The sequence below is a fragment of the Camelus bactrianus genome, chromosome 17 (assembly GCF_048773025.1).
Source record: "Camelus bactrianus isolate YW-2024 breed Bactrian camel chromosome 17, ASM4877302v1, whole genome shotgun sequence".
Lineage (NCBI taxonomy): Eukaryota > Metazoa > Chordata > Mammalia > Artiodactyla > Camelidae > Camelus > Camelus bactrianus.
In genome coordinates this window covers 17,514,964-17,535,729 of record NC_133555.1, presented here as the reverse complement: position 1 = coordinate 17,535,729, position 20,766 = coordinate 17,514,964, and the positions used below count along the sequence as shown (strand labels likewise).

The 20,766-nt window shown below is 36.7% G+C and overlaps 1 long non-coding RNA gene across 1 annotated transcript in view; it reads left to right on the top strand.

The window, feature by feature from the left end:
- LOC105081429 (uncharacterized) overlaps positions 1 to 20,766 on the top strand; it is a 667,267-nt gene that overhangs the window by 368,911 nt on the left and 277,590 nt on the right. Inside the window, exon 13 of the long non-coding RNA XR_012499887.1 lies at positions 12,866 to 12,984. This is a non-coding gene — a long non-coding RNA (uncharacterized LOC105081429). The remainder of the gene's footprint in view (positions 1 to 12,865; positions 12,985 to 20,766) is intronic.

Below are 20,766 nucleotides of genomic sequence, written 5' to 3'. Positions count from 1 at the left end.
CTGGGTGAGAAAGCAAGTAAACCTGAAATGTGAACAGCCTCCCCTGTATTCAGCAGGCAGCGCCCCCAGAGGGATGAACATTATTTTCTACAACCAGAGGTACCATCCCTCAAAAAAACCTGCTAGTGAGATTGCATCAGTTCAGAAGGGGTTTATTCAAGCCATTTAAAAGTCAGTTGTCTCCGTATATCTCTATTAAATCTTAAATTCAAAATGAGTGCAAACTATAGCAGTTCTGCTGTAATGCTTGTTTTGAGAATATGATTTGTTACAACAGGAATGATATACTGGGGAACATCCAAGCAAAATAGGAATTTTGCTTTTGCATACATGTGATTTTGTCTACAAGAAACACTTGATAAATGCAGGAAATGCCCCTAGCTAAACCCAGTCCCAAAGCTACGTACAGAATACACACACAAACTTACTTAAACATCTACTCCAGTTCCCCACGTGCTGTATACACCACACCCACTCACCTCTGGTGTTACACCCTTTCAACCGATTCCCCACAACCCTCTTTCTACCATTCACAATAACATAAAAGCTGCAAGTCTTCTAATACCCACTTCTAAGAGCAATCTTTCATTTTTTTCCATTGTAAAATGCTACATTTATTGTCGTATTTCTGTATTTCTTAAATGTGTACACTTACGTTGCTGCTTTTATTAGGTTCCTTTTAAAGTTTTTTATTTTTATGTGTCACAGTTTTTGAGTGTTGCACCCTAACCCCATTTTCCATATAAGCCTTGAAGTCTTTATTGTGTGCATTGGCATAATGTGGTGATTTTTATAATGCAACGCCTACGTTGCATTATAGCAGAATTGATGTATTTCGTTTCACTCATGAAAAAGCTATTTCCCAAACATAGTCCAAACCCAACATAGCAGAAATCATCCCAAGGTAGAAAAGGAGAGGTGTGTATGATTCTGCAAGTATGTATTACCACTTCTGTCTTGTGGCAGTAGGAAAGAGAAAGTCCTCCTCATTCTTTAAAAGCTGCCACTGTGCTGCCACTGGATAATGCTCGTGGCTTAACCTTGGCATTTCTCCCTCTGCTTTGTGTGATGCTGAGATACATGTCCTCCTTCCTATACGACAGGCCAAGAGCAGGAACTCTTTTTGTTTGCTGTTACAACTTGTTTCAAGGTGTGAATCCTAAGGAATACTTTGCATGGAATGAGACTTCATGCTACAAATAAAGGGTCTAACAGGTCATCTTTGGTGAACTAGGATGAAAGCACCTGTGAAACTGCCAAGCACAGTGCTTGTGATAGTGTGTACTCAGAATATATAATGAAAGAATGAATGGTTATGAAGGTCGTTGATAGCACATAGATCTGTTTGAATAATCAGTTAATATGGAAGTTCAGAGATAAGAAAATAGTTAATAAATAATTCTATGTATTACGGTAGTATCACTTACAAATAGTAAAACAAGAATAATATGGAAACAATCATTTTGGTTAGGAGGGGGGAAAAAGGAATCTATAAGAATCTTGCATAAATTATGCCTTTTAAGAAATTCTTGAATTTGATCGTGGCCTGAAAATGAAAGTCTGACCCGACATAAGTTTCTGTTTTCCAACTAGCTTTACCTAGGAAAGATACTTAAGTATGTGTAAACAGTTAGGAATGGTATTAAATTAAGCCCATGTTGTGTTGCCATCCCATTGTTGCTGCTTATACCTGGAGTTGGGTCTCCCTCCTCTCTCCACTGGATTCCTGCCATCTACTCCTGCTCCACGCATATGTCCTGACAGCCTAGTCTCAAGACAGCACCTTCTTTAAATGATCCTCTTAAAATGTGAGTTAGATGACATCAGGCTTCTTCCTACATAGTGCCCTGCCGTAGTGTGCCATCTTGCTTGGAGTGGAAAGCCAGTGACCTTTCCTGACGTTGCTCTGGGTCCTTCTTACCTCTTCGACCTCTCCCCACATCTTTTCCTCTCTCCCCTACCCCCAACTCTCAGCTCTGCTCCAGCCTCAACACTTGGTGTCCCTCCTACCTATCAGAAGAACTTCCATATTTTCTGTGCACCATCTCTGCTTGGAGCACCCCCAGCAGATACTAAAGGGCTCTCTCCCTCACCTCCTTAGACTCTTCCTTCAGATGACACCTTCTTCATAATCCCTGTGCAGACCATGCTATTTAAAATGTCAGCCTGCACTTCCCTGGCCTCTTCCCCTTTTCTTGGCCCTACCACTTTCACTTTCTCACCGACTGTGTAGTTAACTTACTCACTGTATGCTAACTGCCCAGCTTTCCCATTCTAAAACATAAACTCTACAAGGACAGAGATCTTTATGTGTTTTGCTCACGGATGTGTTGCCAGGGCTTAAAATAGTGCCAGGAATATAGTGGGTGCCCAGTAAATACTAGTGAGTGATTAAGACCATTAATCAGCACTTGACGCATCCTTCCAGTCTCTTGGCAGTGGGTTTCTGATGATTTCAAAGTTCACTGTCAACATTGTGGGCTTAAAACTAGAAGGATAATGATAAAATGGAAAGCAAAGCTTCAAGTCAGCCCAGACCCTAACACTAAGACTATGGTTTCCATGATGAAAATGCTCAGATTGGGACTTTTTACATAAAAGCAAAAATTTAAAAATCTATTAATGGTACGATGACATGTGGCAGGAACACATATAATTTGTCTTTTTACATTTGAATTACTGGAAATAATTATTTTTATTTGTGGTATTTTTCCCTGACCATTCTATTAAAGATAAAGATATATTGATTATAATAATATTGATTCAGTTCTTTCAAAGAGTGAAGAAAAACTCTTAGCCTGTGTTTCTCCACTGGGACTGTTCTATTTAAAACAGCAGAAAAGCAAGTGAGCATGACTGTTTAATTACAGTAGAACCTGCTACCAATTCAGCTATTGATTTTACTTCATTTGCCATCTTATAATATATTATATACTTTTTCATCCATTCTACATAATGTTCAGTATAGAATTTCATATTTATAAATTATTTTAATTTTTAATGCCTTCCCATTTAGGTTCTTAAATCAAATATTTTCTAATAGACTAAAATAATCAGCATCATAGTGAAAATTTAGGAAAAAGATATGGGGATAGATCAAACCTTTGATATATAAGGATTTTAAGCATGTTTAGAAAATACAAGGCTATGTATCTAAATATTAATGTGCCAAATTATATGTATTAATTAGAATTTATGGATTCGTATAATAAAAATTCTGAAGAATGCCCAGCAGCATGTAATGAAATGCAATTCATATATGTAGGTGATATGGAAAGTGAAATGTAAATTTATGTGATTTAATAAGGTTATTATTGAACAACATATAAAAATTGAACAGGAAAAAGGTGGGCTTTATTAGCAGGGGATACGAATTATTTTAAAAATTTCATTTGAAACATAAATTATACTGCTATATATAAGGGTTCTAATTCTCTTGTGTGATAGAGCCATGATATTTTAGAAAAGTAATAAGATCATTAACAATAAAATAAAGAGCAGTATAAATATTACATACATAATAGTGTGTGTATGCCGTAGGTATAGCTTAAAACCGCTGATGTACAACAGTAAATATTAAGTGAACAAAACTGCCATATATAGCCATGCAACTTGGCAATGGTATTTCGTCATTTGTTACAACTTGCAAACTGGAAAAAAAAATCTGAAATATATATGGTTGTGTTATTTAACCAGACCACTTTGGCTTTGTGGATTGTTTTCTTGATCTATGAAGGCATTAGGGAGTGACCACTAATTAGTGTTATAAGACCAAACGGTGGTAATATTGGGTGCCACCCAGGCTGGCTAAGTTGCTAATGTACAAATCCCATTCCAGAGAAGCTGTCACTATAAAACCAGGTCAGCATGGCAACAGAAATCTATAAATATAGTGCCTATGTCATATCCTATCATCTCAGGAAGGAGCACGCACCCTGTCTTTTTAAAAGAGGTTTCCATATGCTGTAGAAGACATGTGTGATAAATTAAGCACTTCTTTCTTGACACTGAAAACATAATAGTGATATAATTAATTACAGTCATATCCTTGTTAAAATTGCTCAGAAAAATTACACCTTTTTCGATTAGTGTGAAATATAAGTGTCAAATCCGTAATAAAACCCTGATCAATAAAACAATAATAATTGTGTTGTTAAAAGCGGACATCGAAAGGTGTTCATGGCAACATATTTTAAAGGTTAGAAACCCTTTTAAAATAAACGGATTTCATCTTTACACTATGTCATCTAAATCATTACTGTGTTTGTGTATACAATTATAATCAGACGATAAATTGCAGCTATTGAATGGATTAAGTCTGCACTTCTTGACCTCATAAATCTGAGATTGTCATAGCTTTAGAAAATGCTTGTGTAACAATCAGTTGATTACATGGCATGAGCAGCTGCGTGCATGTTAAATATGAAAGGGAAAGGGTAATGCAGAGTTCAGTGGTAGGACTTTATAACATATTTGACACTTTGCTTTAACACTTTCAAACCCTTCCTTTGGAATGTGCCTTACATTTTAGTACGTTTACACATTTCGTAGAAGGATGTTAAGAAAGTTTAAACTAACCAAATGAGCTCCAACTGAAATGTCAATATTCCTTAAGAGTCCCTGAAAACATCCATTCATGTTGAAGTGTCGTATTTTTGAAGCCTTAACACAGAACGTCATGAAGAAGAGTGTAGTGGTGAGAAATACTTCACAATATACTCCAGTTAGCAATTTAGTGGGGAAAGAAAAATATTTCGCCAATCCAAAATGACATTCTGAACGTACCGTTTCCATCGGGTGTGCTGTGCCACTTTGACACAAACTCGACTTATATTTAAAAGATATTCATTAGAGAGTATGTAATTTTTATATTATCAAAAAATTCAAAGTTGTGAAAGTGCTTATCTCACCACTAATGAAAATAAAATACTTAAAAGTAGCAATATACTACTGGGTTTTGAAGGAAACTGTACCTGAATCTGCTATTTTATGCTTAATTCATGAGGTATTATGTCCATTTTAGATCTTCTTAGGGGAATTAGTTTTAACTCAAATTTTTCTATTTGTATATAGCTTCCACTTTCAAAAATTTATATAGGATATGACCCAATTTTGAAAATCTCATATATTAAAATGGTATTAATCAGAGATTCAAAGAGAATTAGATTATTAATAATGAAATATTTTCATTTACTTTAATTTTCTCAGATGAAAGGAACTAAAGTGTGCTTTAAGCATTAGGAATTTACAGCCTACTCGTAGAAGTGGCATTTTTCTCATTTTGCATAAAAAGCTAGAATATAGAATAGCTAAATAACTAATCCCAAGATCACAACAAAAAGAGGAATCAGGGGCAGCTCAAAAGAGAATCCTAAATTTCAAGGTCCTGAGAAACAATTGCTGTTTTATAACCCCTGCTTAATAACATTTAATGATTACATTACCATGAAAATAACTCGTCTAGGTCTAAAAGCCTTCTAATCTGAAAAGACAGTGATCTGTGATAAGCACCCAGTTTTGTTAAAACAATCTTAGAACAGATGAGACTGAAGTACTCCTGCCTGTCCGGAGAACCCGCCAGCTTTAAGAAAGCTGTGTAAGGGAGTGTCCACATCCTAGAAGAGACAGGATTTTTTGCCTCCATGGATTTAAACCAGACAGTTGATGATCACAATTGCATACATGTCTCATTCGGTTTCTGAGGTCATATCCACACCGATTGCAATCTCGTTTGATGTTGAAATTGACAAGTTTGTTGTATAATGCCAAAAAATCTGATGTTATAGACTTTATTAACTATGAAGAGCTACTTAATATCACCTAGTGATAATGGTGATGATTTGAGGGTCAATCTTTGCATTCGTTAATGTACTTATATGGTCGTCTGTTAAGCAACCCACAGAGGCATAATCATTGTTGGCGACATTTAGATTAGAAAATTTTAAGGGTTTGAGTGTATTGGCAAATAGAAGAAGATTAATTGAACAACAAAACGAAACAAAAAAGAGAACAGGTACAGGCAATCAATGAGAGCGAAAACCACCCAACAGACTAGGGACACCCTACAGAGAAGGGAAAGAAAAGAGGAAAAGCAGAGGGAGGCTGACACAAACCACTGCCTACAGGGGCTTCTATTTTGATAAAATAGGAGCTGTCTATTTTTAGGTGAGATATACCCAACTGTGAATATTTAGGACATTGATTCTCAAATGATGCCCTTGGACTAGGCATTTGAAGCTGAATATTATTTTTTGAAGTTGAATAATTTTAAATGATCTAATTCGTACTGAAAAAGAATATTTCATCAATAAGACCATCTCCCTCTCAAGATTGTTCTCCCAATATTTCTGAATTAAACCTTTACGTCTGAATCTGCTTATCTACTGGTACCTAGGTTTAGCATGAAAATACATGTTTAATTTTATTAAGAATAAAAAGCTCTGTAATTTTCAGGTAGGACCTTCAACCAAATAATTGATGTTAAAAATATTCTTCCCAATATGTTTTCCCTTTGCAAAATTTTAATATATGAATCTGTGTATATAGTTTGAAAAAAACAAATGGGACAAAAGGCTTATAATTAAAGTAGCAGTTGGCCATCTCATTCCTCAGTATCTTCAGGCTAGCACACGGAGGAAATCACTTTTAATGGTTTCCTATGCAGTTCTTTGGAGTGATTATCTCCAAAAACTAAATAATATGCTTAATTAATAGGTCTCAGTTTATCAGAATTGAATGTTAAATACTGGACATAAAAGATGAGAGGCTTATACCACCACATTTGTTCTGCCCTGCCCACATGTATCCCCATTTACTACCAATTTTTGATAGATATTTTTGGCCTTCTAAAAAACTTTATACCTTTAAATTATGTGTTTAAACTGCCATTTCATGGTCACTGACTACTCTCAACACCATACTATATAAGATGAAAATATTACGACCCTCCTTTTCTCTCTACCTATTCTCTCCACCATGTTTCTCTTCCTAATTTATACTCCTAGTTATAATATCACATCTCAACTTGAGTATATGATTTTCATTCTGTTTGACAAAGATAATTTAGCCTTCTATTTTCATCTATAGAGAAGGGGGCATGGGCAGCCAATGGAAGACATTTTATAGGAAGAATGGTAGCACACAGTGGTGGTACAATACTCCTGAGTGGTAGGTAATGTAAATCCTATTTCTTGTCTTCCTTCAACATCTTTAGTAAAATACTGATTAATTGTTAATGTAGTTTGGAATAGAATATGCTTTTCAGAGATGACTTCATGTGCTGAATCTTGGTCAAAGGTGAGCATGGATCAAAAAACAAGGTTTTCAAAGGTGATGCCATCACACTTAGGTCAGAAGAGTGTAGACATTAAGTCTTGAATTATATCTTTGAGTAGGTCTTTCAGGGTTGTGTACGAGGGTAAATCCCTGATACTGATGGTGATGGAATCCCCAAATCAGTTCCATTAGAGAATCTGGTCTGAGTCAAAGATAATACACTTGGAATACTGCTGTTAGAAAAGTTAAGAAGAGAGCAAGTTTTGTTCTGAAAAAAATGATTTTGTTTTGTTTTTTAAATCAAAATCTCCAAGATGTGGGGTTTCAATGTAAAAGTGTTGTGGGTATCCTTGGAAAGGTCCATTTTGAGGATGGAATAAGAGTAGAAGGCAGATTAGCTAGGAGGTGAAGGAGTGATGAGAAAGGGGCTCCACAGAACTTGCTTGAGGGGTTTTGTAGTGAAACTGATGGGAGAAATTTGAAGGGAAAGCAAATCTTATCCTCAAGGGCCCATCTCAAGTGCCATCTTTCCAAGAGACCTTTCTGCTCTCTCCATCCTCCACCTAATTGAATGCCATCTCTCCTTCTTTTCCACTGTCAACGGTCACTTAGTTATGAGTCTCTGAGGGAACTTATTCATTTACCTTTTGCCTTTTGTTAGGTTATTTACAATGATATGATGTCTGCTCTATTAGATGGTAAATTCATGGCTAATTTAGCTTTACTTTCCTACCACCTAGCCCAAGGTCTTACATATAACAGGCATTTAATAAAAAAAAAAAATTAATGTAGTAATGTATTCATGCTTGACTAAAAGATAAATGTATCCAGTTGTTTTCTCTTCATTTTCTCCCTTTGTTTCTTCCATCCTTTCTTCTTTCCCTGTCTTCTATTTTTCCCCACCTTCCACTTTCACTTCATTTTTCTTTCCTTTCTAACAGAGGAGGCCTGTGCATGCATGTGTAAAGAAAGATGTGTGTGAAATTAGTAGAGATTGAAGAACCTAGGTAGAGAAAGAGAATAAAAGTGATACAGAAAGAAAAACAATGACCCAGATATTAGAAAGAGAAAGAAACGAAGGAAAGAAAAGATAGGAGAGAGAAAAACAGACAGAAAGAAAGAAAACTTAATACTCTCTCTGAGGCTAGAGGGGCCAGACCAGGATCTCAACATAAAATCTGAACTGAACTTGAACGGGTATTATTTCAATGGTGTTTTCCTAGATGTAAAAGTAGAGGATTGTTTAAATTCCTGCCATTCCTCTACACTAAGAATAGATTGAAAAAACAAACAAGAATCAAATTACCATAAACATACTTCAAATATCATTGAACAAGGGATTATATCCAGAGGGGGAAAATAATACAGGGGGTTTGTGTAGTTTCTGTTTTGGAAACCAGAAGTCCATGAAACGACTATCTGTATTCAAACTAGCTCTCAGAACTGATGAACATTTTTCTGCAGACTATTAAAGCTTTTTGAGTCCTCTAGGCATCCTGCAGGTTTCAATAAAGGGAATCTCAAGAATCTAAAGAGAATTATAACATTTAGTATGTTTAAAATGTACTAGAGAGTGGAAATTTCAAGGAAGAGGATAATAGCTACTTGCCAAGGCAAGACATAGGACATCTTGGTGAATTGAAAAAGTTTCAGTTATCTGGTTAGCACTTTGAAGTCTCTCAAACTTGACTTTGTGCCTTAATAGCAGAGTCATCTCTTAAGCCAAACTCACATTAACCAAACTGATAACACACAAACTTATTTACTAGAGTATGAACTTCTCAGAGTACATTGAGAAATGTAATTGTCAAGGCCCCAGACATATGTGTCCTCTGCTTGATACTTTGTCTCCTTGCAGGCAAGCTCTGTGGGATGATAAATTGTAACTAGAATTTTACCTGATGTATTTGGAATTAGAGCCAGCAGAGTGATATGTAGGGCTCAAGTGTTTGGATTTTTTTTAATATTTTTATTTTTATTTATCTTTTTAATATTTTATCTATTATATTATTTAATTATTTTATTTTGGCAGGGGGAGATAATTAATTTAGTTATTTTTGGAGGAGATACTGGGGATTGAACCCAGGACCTTGTGCGTGCTAAGCATACACTCTACCACTTAAGCTATACCCTCCCCCCCATCAAGGGTTTTCTAGAATGCATTGACAATTGTCCAGTGCACCTACATCTTTGAGAGAAATCTGCTTGCCACTAGGACTTCCCAGGTCCCATGGACTTGATATTATTCTTCACTTGAATTCCTGTGGGACTTTGTATTTATACCATATTTTTATGTTTCTCAATATCGTTATATTTATGTAATCTTTTATTCTCACAAAAAAAGTATTTACATAAGTTATATCATGATCTCCATTGCAGTTCATATTAACATTATCATCTGCATTTCACAAGGAGGGAAACTGAGGCTCAAAAGTGTTGAGTGACTTAACCAAAGACTATATGGATACTGATGTATGAACCTTTGAAAAGAGTAAGCACAGCATATATTTTTATTGTCCCCAAAGTAGCACTCTGTAACTGAGAGGCACTTGTAACATATTTGTAGACAATAGTAGCTTGTAGAAATATGTAATAACAAAACTGATACGCTTGCATATTTATAGAAATAGTCTTCACTTTACTCAATATTTCACAAGTTTTTCTTTCAATATCAAGTTTCCCTTAATGCACTTAAAATGTGACTTGCTTTATAAAAACTGGACCTTTCCACATTTTTAGGAACCCATCCACATTTTAAAAGGTGAATGACTTTGAACTATTTTTGTAGGTGTAAAAATAACAGATAATTTTCTTCTTTGGGGTGGCATATCAACTCTTGTTCTTAGTTGCAAACAACAGACTTCACACTAGGAAATTTGAGCAGTAAAGAAATCTACTAATGAATATACTAATGCAACTCGTTCTCCACCCAAATACCACTAAATTCTTTTACTGTGTTGTGTGCTTCACACCCAGATTTTCCAGTAATTTTCTTCCCAGATTGGCACCTGCAACTTTCTTCAGATACCTGCCCAGCACAGAGAGCCCCAGGTGCCAGGGAAATTAGGTCTGGAGGGGCAGCCAATGACTGACTGGCTCCCAGGTACGAAAATCGGCTCGGTTGCCTCCAATTAGGACAAACTTTGGGTATAATTTAAACTCCTGGGAGTTTGCCTAAGATCTCGTACATACTTGGCTCCTAAATCCTTCCCTGTCCTGCTCTCTCTGCTTTCTTACTAGTTTCTCCTGGGAGCATTTTCTGAAGAGTCACTTGCACTAAATCCTTGTCTCAGGGTCCCCTTCTGAGGACGCCAACTGTTATTAGGTTGCTAGGGCTGCCATAACAAAATATCACAACTTGGGTGGCTTAACAGAAATGTATTCTCTTACCGTCATGGAGGCTCAAAGGCCAAAATCAAGGTGCCAGTAGGGTTATGTTCCCTCTTAGACTCTGGGTAAGTATTTTCTTGCCTCTTTTCAGCTTCTGGTGGTTGCCATCAATCCGTGGCATTTCTTGGCTGGCAGCTGCCTCACTCTAATCTCTGCTTCTATTGTCACATGGCATTTTCCCTGTGTGTCTTTTATTTTCTCTCCTTATAAGGACACCCGCCATACTGGATTCTGACCCATGACTTCTGTACATCTGCAAGGACCCTACTTCACAAATAAATTCACATTCACAGGTACCAATAGTTAAGCTTTCCCACATGTCTTTTCTGGGGGACGTAAATCAACCCGCTGCAGGAACCTGAGACACACGAAGTCAGGGAGCTCACAGGGAGGGCCAGAGGATGAGTCTTGGAGACTGCACAGCAAGGAACACCGCCCAACCACAAAGGGATGGTTCCCAAGAAGAGCCACTCCTGCTTCATACGGACACCACAGCTTCAGTGGCCGCTGCTGCTGCGTGTATGAGATTGTAGAACGTCTGCCTTCCTGCCATTGAGAGCCAAGCCCTTCTGCGCTCAGGCAGATGTGAACTCTGTGTACCTGGCCCCAGCTTCTCCATGTTGCTTCTTTCAAAGTGAAATCTCAGGCGGGCAAAGTCCAGTTCTGAAAGCAGGGTTTTCAGCTTCTATCATGGGGATGCAGGACTCTTAAGATGAGGAATTCTTCTAGGATGGGAGGAATGTTCAAAATGCGCACTGTAGGCAGAGAAGGTGACAGAACACCCCTACGGTTCTACTCAGCGACAAGCTAGAATGCCTGAGGATGCATAGAAGTTTCTCTGTGTTGTTAGATATAAGTTTAATTCTTTTTTGAAAAAGAAGAAATAAACAATTTTGACTTGGGAAGCTTGTTGTAATTCTTTATACTTACTTAACATGCAGTTTGACTTACTCTTCCTCATCGTTGGTGGACGTTGACTTTACAGTTTATTATCAGACTAAAGAGCTGTGTGTGTTCAGCTTTTGGCTATGTAATTATTTATTACAAAGTCTTTAAAGATATTTATATTGAAATTATTTGAGTAGGAGAAGAAACAGGTTTGAAAAATTTAAAGAAAGGATTTCAAGTTTCATTCATGGTTTTTGGTGAAAACTATGTTTAAGCCTTTTATATAGTCCTTTCTGACGTGTATCTCTAGGTAAAGTAGGAAGATGTCATCTATAAATGCTGTACTGTTTCAGTGGAAGGGGCTTGGGATCTATTTGGGTTCGTGGTGTTGGTTTGGTTTGATTTTGTTTTTCATTTCACAGCACACGGTTTGGCAAATGGCAATAAGTATTTAATATTTGTTTATTGAAAGAGAAACTTTAGGATTCTTTGGGTCCTATTTTCTCAATTGAAAGAATTCAAAACTTGTCTCATGGAATTTCTTTGATCGAAATGGAGGTAATTTTTGAACTGTGTCATCTGTCTTGTCCCATAAACACACAAAAGGAAATGACTAAGTTTCAGGTTTTGATGGATGTCCAGGCAACTGTGGTCTTACTTTTGTTTAACAGGCAATATTCTGGAGCAGGCGTCACCAAATAATGGCCGAATCTGGCCTACCACCTGTTTTTGTACAGTCTGTGAGCCAAGTGTGGTTTTTACATATTTAAATGTAGAACGTAAAAAAGACTGTGAGTATTTCAGGGAGAGTTGAGGACACAGCTTCGTAGCCTGCCAAGCTGAAAATGTTTACTTTCTGGACTATAGCGAAAGTGTGCTGATCCCTGTATAAGAATACATCCAAATAATCTTCTCTATTAAAAGCATTCTGTTATCCCAAGAAATCAGTGTTAACCAAATGGGTTGCTACATTTTTCACCAAGAAAATCAGACCTAAAAGGAAAATAATTATATCTTGAGAAAATAAACTTAAAATGAAGAAAATATAGTCGGGATGATAAATTAAGACTACAGGATGCTACTCTACTATCTCTTTTCTAGAAATGCAGGTGGAATAACACTGTCCACCTTAAGGCAACAAAATACATACCAAAAAAGTGATTCCTGATGTTTGTATAACACCTGTAACTTTTCAAAGCTCTTCCATGATAGTATTTAATGTTTGATAGCTGTACTGTAACACAACTCACTTTTTTTTTTTTATTGTTTAGCACTGTGAAACTCAATTTTGTGTACATTCTTTATCTTTCAGGATGACAGGTATTCTGTTCTGTTGCTCAACCAAGAGACTTAGTTGGAAAACAAGAAATTCCTGGAATCACTACTTGCCTAAAGCTTTTTCTAGCTGGAGTCCGTGCTTGAGGCTCAAAGGTAGGAGAACAGTCTTGAAGTTATCTTTATTGCTTAATTTAGTAAACCAATGATATGGTTTTGAAAAAAATTTTCCTATATGCTCAAAAAAGTATTTTTTGTGTGTAGATATTATGTATGGTGTGAATATAAATATTACCACAAAGATTTTTACACCTGATGGGTAGAGTAATTTAAAACATGGTTATTTCGGTTATCAAGAAGAGAGTTTCAAATGGTGTGTTAAGGAATTCTGTTTGTGACCATTGTCTTATGTTGAAATGGCATAAAGTTCAAAGGCATGCTGATTTGACTTAGTTGAAGCTGGGAGATTATACATTCGAATCTAACATAGAAGGCATTTAAGGCATGACTTAACAGCAGCTGGTTTGGAGAAGGCTTCAAGGTTTTAGTTGATTGTTAGCTTAATGTGTGTCAGTGGCATGATGAGGTTGCAAAAGTGTTTGTGATCATAGGCTACAACAGTTTAGGTCAGGCAAGGTGATGATTCCTCTCTATTCTGTCAAGCCAAAGTTCTGGGTCAAATTCTCAATAACATACACTAATAAGAGTATAGAAGATTAGGAGTGGCAAAAAGGTTTTATGTTTTCTGTCAGTTCTAATTGTTTGTGACTGCCTAGAGAAATGGGTTAAGAAGGATTCTGAGGCCTTATTCAGGCCCATTGAGAAATGGCGCTGAGTTTATCTGTCCAGAGATAATACATTATCATTAATATATGTTCAAGATTGAGTGACAAAGGTGATGTACAGTGCTGGCAGAAGAGTTCAGCTCTCCCATCCCCTGCACATTTTTACTTCTTCTCGCTAACAGTAAAGCACCTGTTAAATTTTTCATATGCCTCTTAACAGTGCCATCTCTTAGAACAGAAGTAGGCAAACTATGGCTGGCAGGTTAAATCTGGTCCATTTGCCTGTTTTTATATTTTAAATATAAAATGCCACATTTTGAATTTGTTCCTCAACTTGTATTTGGTGGAATCTCACAAAATGCTGTAAATAAGTTTCACTTTTGTTGTCTCCAAAATAGTTTATAATTATGTATTTGCTTTGTTTGAGACCAATAGTTTTAGGCGGCTTATGGAGATAGCTCTTTAATGTCTAGTTTTTATAATGTTGATTAATTTTAATATAATTTTGTTTATCATGCTCAGAGGCTATATTCTGTATTGTTAGAGAACATGTTTACTATTCTGTGGTTTTCTGTGTATACTTTCAAATAGAGCTCATTAATGCTTAAAAAGAATGGCTTTATGTAGCAGATGAACATTAGTACATGGTTTTTAACTCAAAATTATTATGTCATTTAGTCCTTATTTATTTTAAAATGACTGATCTATCCTAGACAGACAGTAATGTGTGGGAACATCCCACAAGACCATATATATACATCCATTTATCTTTGTAGATCAAAATTTTTTTTCTGTGGCCTTACAATGAATTTACCAAGAGGACCTATTGAAGGTAGAAGGATTCTGGTTCTACTTGATCAGCAAAGAGTTAAGAGATGGGCTCTTAACTTGTCTGGCCAGCACAGCTTCTGTCTCTGATGTAAGATGCTGTTAGTGAGGACTTTGTTTTTACACCAGGTTCACAGAGCAAGAATTTGCTTAGCCACTTGCCTCCCTAAAAGATGGAATTACTGTAAATTCTACTTGGGCTTGGGATAGCTGTGTCTTCATGTTTATCTCCTTCGACATTTTTATGGGTGGATTGATGAAGCAAATTTGTTCAACTACATCGTCAAAACACATATTTCCATTATGTCTCATTGTAGTTTAAACTAGTTCAGGAAGAAAGTACTCAGTTTAGTTACACCAGGATTTTAGGTAGTTGGTATTCAAATTTCGTTAGTCATAAAGCCGTTATTCAAATGCCTTTTGAAGCAGGGACCATCATGTAGAACAAACAGATGTAAAGATGCTTGCTGGTCTAGCAGGGCAAGAGGGTAGGACAAAGGATGGAGAGCCTCAGAGATGGGGAGATCTCCAGTACCAAGGAGGGTGCAGGGAAATAGATGAGAATACAGATGCTTCAGACACTTGAAATAAAGATGTGTAGATAAAGATAGGGGGCTAATTAAAGATATGTGGATTATTATAAGATGCCTTAAAGTGTTTTTGTATAATAGTCAGTATAGAGTGCTGTAAAGGAGCACAGTAGTCATTAAAGATGCACATAAACCACTCTTTGTTTCAAATGATAGCATCAAAGGGGGTGAAGAATCTTTTATGAGAGTATTGTAAGCATAATTTACTGAGACTACCTGCTTTTAACTGCAGCCCCTGATTAAATTTTAAAATCGGAGAGAATTTCTGTTATTTCAATTTTTTGCCATAAAGTGAAACATTATTAATACTATTATGTTGCACTACTTCCACTTAGCACTTTCAGTGTATAACACTAGATCACACAATATTAGATATTAAAACTATGTGTTTGTTTTACTTTGACGCACATACCCAATTAAGGAAAACACAGTGCTATTTGCTAGAAATCATTCTGCTTCCTACTTTGTAGCAGTTGACCATTTTCCTCACAAAATTATAAAGGGGCATTTTAAAAACCATAAACCTAGACCCCACCAAAGTTTAAGTTTGTTGGAAATGATGCAGAAAATTCCATGGCCAATGACAGCAGAAGAAAAAGGTGACTCCAAGATGGAAGGCTCTTATAAATTAAATTCTTACAAGATATCAAATAGAAATAATGGGTCTATAAAGAATGACCTGCAATGATGTAGTCACTGGGGGAAAAAAAAGAGTTTGAACAAATGATGATATGGAACAGAAAAGCAATATATAAAAGGCCAGTGTCTAAAATGATCTGCAGCTTTCAAAATGCTCTAAAAATAATTTTTGTAAAGAAGGTTTTATGGATTGTTAGGAGGAAAAGGAAGCACTGGGAAGAGATGAGGCTGATGGTGTATCGATAACTAATGACAGTGAGGAAGAAGCTTACTGGATGCCACCTCTCTTTCTTCCTCCACCAGAAATTGTCTTCAAACTGAAATGGAAGGAGGAAGCAGGATGCCCAGGGGAGGGAGTAAACTGACTGTGTGGGGCTCCTTAAAGTAGATTTTCCTAAAGCTTCAGATGGCTTCTGTCCAGGGTGCCAGTTGTGGTTATAATTCTAGAATGTATCCCAGTCATCTACAAGGAATTCTGGAGGATGGGAGACGTGTTAGAAAATGAGAACTGAGTAAACCCTGTTAAAATTCTCCAAAGTGTAGAAAAATTCAGATTCTGGAAGAGACAGCCTAATAAGTTTGCATTAATTCCTAGCAAAATCAGCTGACTCGTTCTTTAAGTGGCAGATTGGGAGGCTTGGAAAGCAAAGCGTTTTTTCTGCAACCCACAGTAGAGGTTCTAAAAACAAGTCATACCAAACAAATCCCTTTTCCTTACCTGATAAAGGAGAAAAAGTTAATGTAGTAAAGGGTTTGGGGTTTTGTTGTTGTTATGTTACTGTTTTTAAATCTGTAACAACCATGATATTCTTCTGGGCAATGGTAAAAGGATATATTATAATATCTGTAGAAGCGTATTAACTTTTTGAAAGACAGAATCTAAAGCGTATTGATTACTGATCAGTACTAAAAGAGGTGTGATGGCTAATTTTATATGTCACCTGGTCTAAGGGATGCACAGATAGCTGGTAAAACATTATTTCTGGGTGTGTCTGTGAGGTTGTTTCTGAAAGAGATTGAGTATTTGAATCAGTCAAAGAGTCCATACACTGAGTAGAGAAGATTTGCCCACACCTGTGTGGGTGGTCGCCAGCCAATCTCTCGATGGCCCCAGTAGAACAAAAATGTGGAGGAAGGGTGAATTCCCTTTCTTCTTGAGCTGGGATGTCCTCTTCCTTCTGCCCTCTGATGTTGGATTTCAGGTTTCTTGGAACCTTGGACTTGAGACTTCAGTCCCAGAGTGGGAGTTACACCACTGGCTTTCCCAGTTCTTCAGCTTGTAGATGGCAGATTATGGGACTTAACCAGCTTCCATAACTGTGTGAGACAATTTCTATAATAAATTCCCTCTTATACATATGTATACGTTTGTACACAAATATATACGATGTGTCATAAGAGAACTGTATGGTTCTCCCATTGGTTCTGCTTCTCTGGAGAACTTTAGCTAGTGTAACAGGAAAGTGTTCTCTATAGAAATCCATTCATGACTCATTCCCTAGTCATATTATAATTTGTAATTTTATCAACTACTTAACTGAGGGCAGTGATTGTTCTATGCCCTTGACAGAAAGCTGGGAAGGACAGTTTGTTCATTAGACAATAGGATGAAGACTGAAGCATCTCAATCCTGAGTTTTACCACTTGCTGATTACTTGACTCTGACAAGTGACTTACCTTCTCTGAGCATCCATTTCCTCTTCTGTAAATGGGGACAATAATTAACTTATAAGATAATTAATAAACTGATAAAAAAAATGATACGTATAAAGTACACATGAGAGGGCTTGGCAATTTTAAATGTCCAATAATTGGAAGCTAATGATTGTGTTAGAAATATGGTCTAGGACAAGGAGCTAAAACAGTGGACATATAATATACCCAGAAGGTAAAGTTCCAGACCTGTGTTTAAAAGAAGTTAATTATATAAATACAGGCTGAGAACTTATGTGTGGAGAAGTCTCAAGAGCTTTACCTGTTTACAAATTCAGTGTCAGCCTCCCAGGTACCACAGTGAGCAAGCTGTCTGCAACTTTATTTTTGTCTCGGGTAGGAGGAACAGTATCCTACTTCTCTTGTGCTAGAGATGATCTCTTGTAAGAGAATTGTTTATTATGAGGGATAATATTTTGAAAAGGACATCGTAAATATAGGTTTGTGGCCAGAGGAGGTCGTTAAGATGATTAAACCTTGTCATTCAATCAGTAATCAAATAAAATGGAGATGTAGACGCTGGAGAAGAAATGGCAAAAGGGGTTTGGACCAGCTGGTCATTTACATACAGTGGAATACCACACAGTCGTGCAAAGGAATAAAGGCTCCATGTACACTGATATTGAAAGATGTCCAAGATATATTAAGTCAAAAAACCAGGTGCAGCATAGTGTGAGTATATTTGTTATATTTTATTTAAATAGAAAGGAATAAGCATCTTAACTTGCTTGGAGATTCACAGAGTTAAAACTTAGAAAGAAACGAAGGAAATAACTTCTCTATTGGGGGTGAGAACTGGGCAGAGGGAGGATAGAAAAGGGACTAGAGGGAAACTTTCTACTTCATCCCTGACTTGATGTGGCTCCCATAGAAGCAGACCCTGAGCTGACAATTTTCATCCAAGTAGCATTTTAGGAGGTGATCCTAGGAAGCGTAGCAGGGCAGCAGGGAAGGGAAGGAAGCAGTAGATGATGAATGATGAAACAGGTGACCACCATGAGCAACTGGAGCTTTATCCCACTGGCAACCTCTGGCAAACCGTGTGAACTGCACATCAGAGTGACCCCAGCAGTGGGCAAGGGCACCTCACTGATTGATGACTGCTTGGAGATGCGGAGCCCTCCGGCACAGCTGCACCTGCTCTCAGTCGCAGGCATGGAGTAGTAGACCTTGTACCCACAGCATCTGTTTCAATACCTTCTGCTGCTTTTTTGATTTTTGAACCAAGAGAAGGTATTCTGTTCCAAAAAATATTTTGAAAATTCAAATTTTGGGGAAAATAAAATAACCGCATATCATAAAATATTAGTGCTACTGACATACAGAAAGGGATTCGATTTATTTTTGGTCAGTTTCCGAAACACAAAACTAAAAGTTGTATTTCTTATCATAGAATAGCAGATATATCAGATAAAGTAGGAAGTGCTTTCTAATAATTAGATCTACTGCCTTATAAGGTCTTGATAATTACCTGTCACCGGACTCATATAATCAGAGAATAGAGCTTGCCCAAGAGTTGGCTTTTAAATTAACATTTATTTTTGGTGTTAAGCCTGAGGAATAAACAAGGTAGGTAACCTCCAAAAGCGGCCAGTGAGGATGTAGTTGTTTGTTATGCTAAACCCTTTGCGTGTATTTCTGATTTAATTCTCTCAGTATAACATCCTTATGAAGTGGTTAGTACTGGGATCCTAGGTCCACAGAGTGGCAAATCCCAGACTAGCGGGTAGTGGTTTAGATATCCACAGTGATCCTCTTCCTCATTGGTCCAGTGAGCAGCACCTTCTGACAGTTGGTTAGAAATGCAAAATCTCAGGCCCTGCTTCCGCTTTCCTGAATTAGAATCTGCATGGGAACAAGATGCCCAGGTGATTTTGTATGCCCGGTAAAGTTTGGGAAGCAAGTTTTACAATGTTTCGATTCCATAGCTAAGTAGTACAATTTGTTTTATTCCTAATGGACATATATTGGACTATGTTTAAACCGTATTTATTTTCAAACTGAATTCCCCACCCTAGCCATCATACCTGACAACTATATGCATCTTTAAAAATACCCTCGTAAACATATTGTGCTTGTGGGAGGAAGTAGATCATTCAGAACTTAAAATCCTTCTTTTCTCAAGTTTGAGTCCAGTGCCAAGTACTGATACAAATATAGTGCCCGGATGTCCTCTGCACCAACTAGGTGACCTGTTAAAATACTAGAGTTAGATCATTTTCTTCAGTTCATTATAAGCCTCACTCACAACTGTGAGACACTCTATTATGAGCTGAAACAATGGTACCCAAAAACATGAATAATACATAGCACTAACAATGCTTTTGGAACCATTATGGCATAGAATATTGTATCAATCCATAATTTGAAGATGGGACTAAATGGATCTTTCATCTCAAAGAGCTGCTGTGATGTGTCAATTTCCACCTGATGTTAATAAGAATATACTCTCACCAAAAATCCATATTAAAATATTTTATATAAGATGTACTTGCATTAATAGATATCTGCCATTTGTTACTAAATACAGCTGCTAAAAGAACCTCTTAAGTGCTTTCAAAATTTGTTTTTAAGACCTTGACATTGGATTGAGTAATAAGCATGATGGAACCAATCCTTCACTGTGAAAATGGACATAACAGATGAAATACTGGATGTTGCTTACTTCATTTTTGCTGGGTCAGATTGAAATTCTCATTGGCATTTGACACCCCTTACGTGACCACATAATCCATGATTGAGGACCTCAATATGGACATTAAATATTTCATTTTCATTAGACATTATTATTGTTCAGTATAGTTCAACTTTTGAGAATGTCATTCACATTTCTTCCTTGAACATGATCATCTTTCGTTGTGCACCTCTCCTGTAGTAGGGGAGGAAAATAAGGTAGCTCACTCAGTTATGTATCATTCTGGATTACAAATTCGTGTATCATTAACCGTGAATTCAACAAGTACGCAGTGATCTGTTTGATCTGAAATTGCATCGCTTTGTAAAGTGGTGCTTTAGGAGGATTAAATTAATAAATTGAGTAAGTCTTCAATATAAGTGAAATCTGGCACCTTCACCTGCGCATAAATAAATAAATCCACTGTTTACATTGTTCACCTTTGACTTCATTTTCTCCATCATCATCTTGCTGACACTAACTGTTCCTCCATTTGATGGAATCAATATTTTAAATATGAATCAAAATGCAAAGCAGGGGGGAGCTTAGGCACACGTAAGTTTGCAATAATTTTTTTCTAATGGCTTTGAGTCATTTATCTTAGTCTGAAAGGTTTTTGACTAGTGGTGAGAGAATCAGTCATTTTCATTTTTTCTCTAAGTTGCTTTTCATCTTCAAAAACATCTCTTTATTGTTGTATTTAAATAAA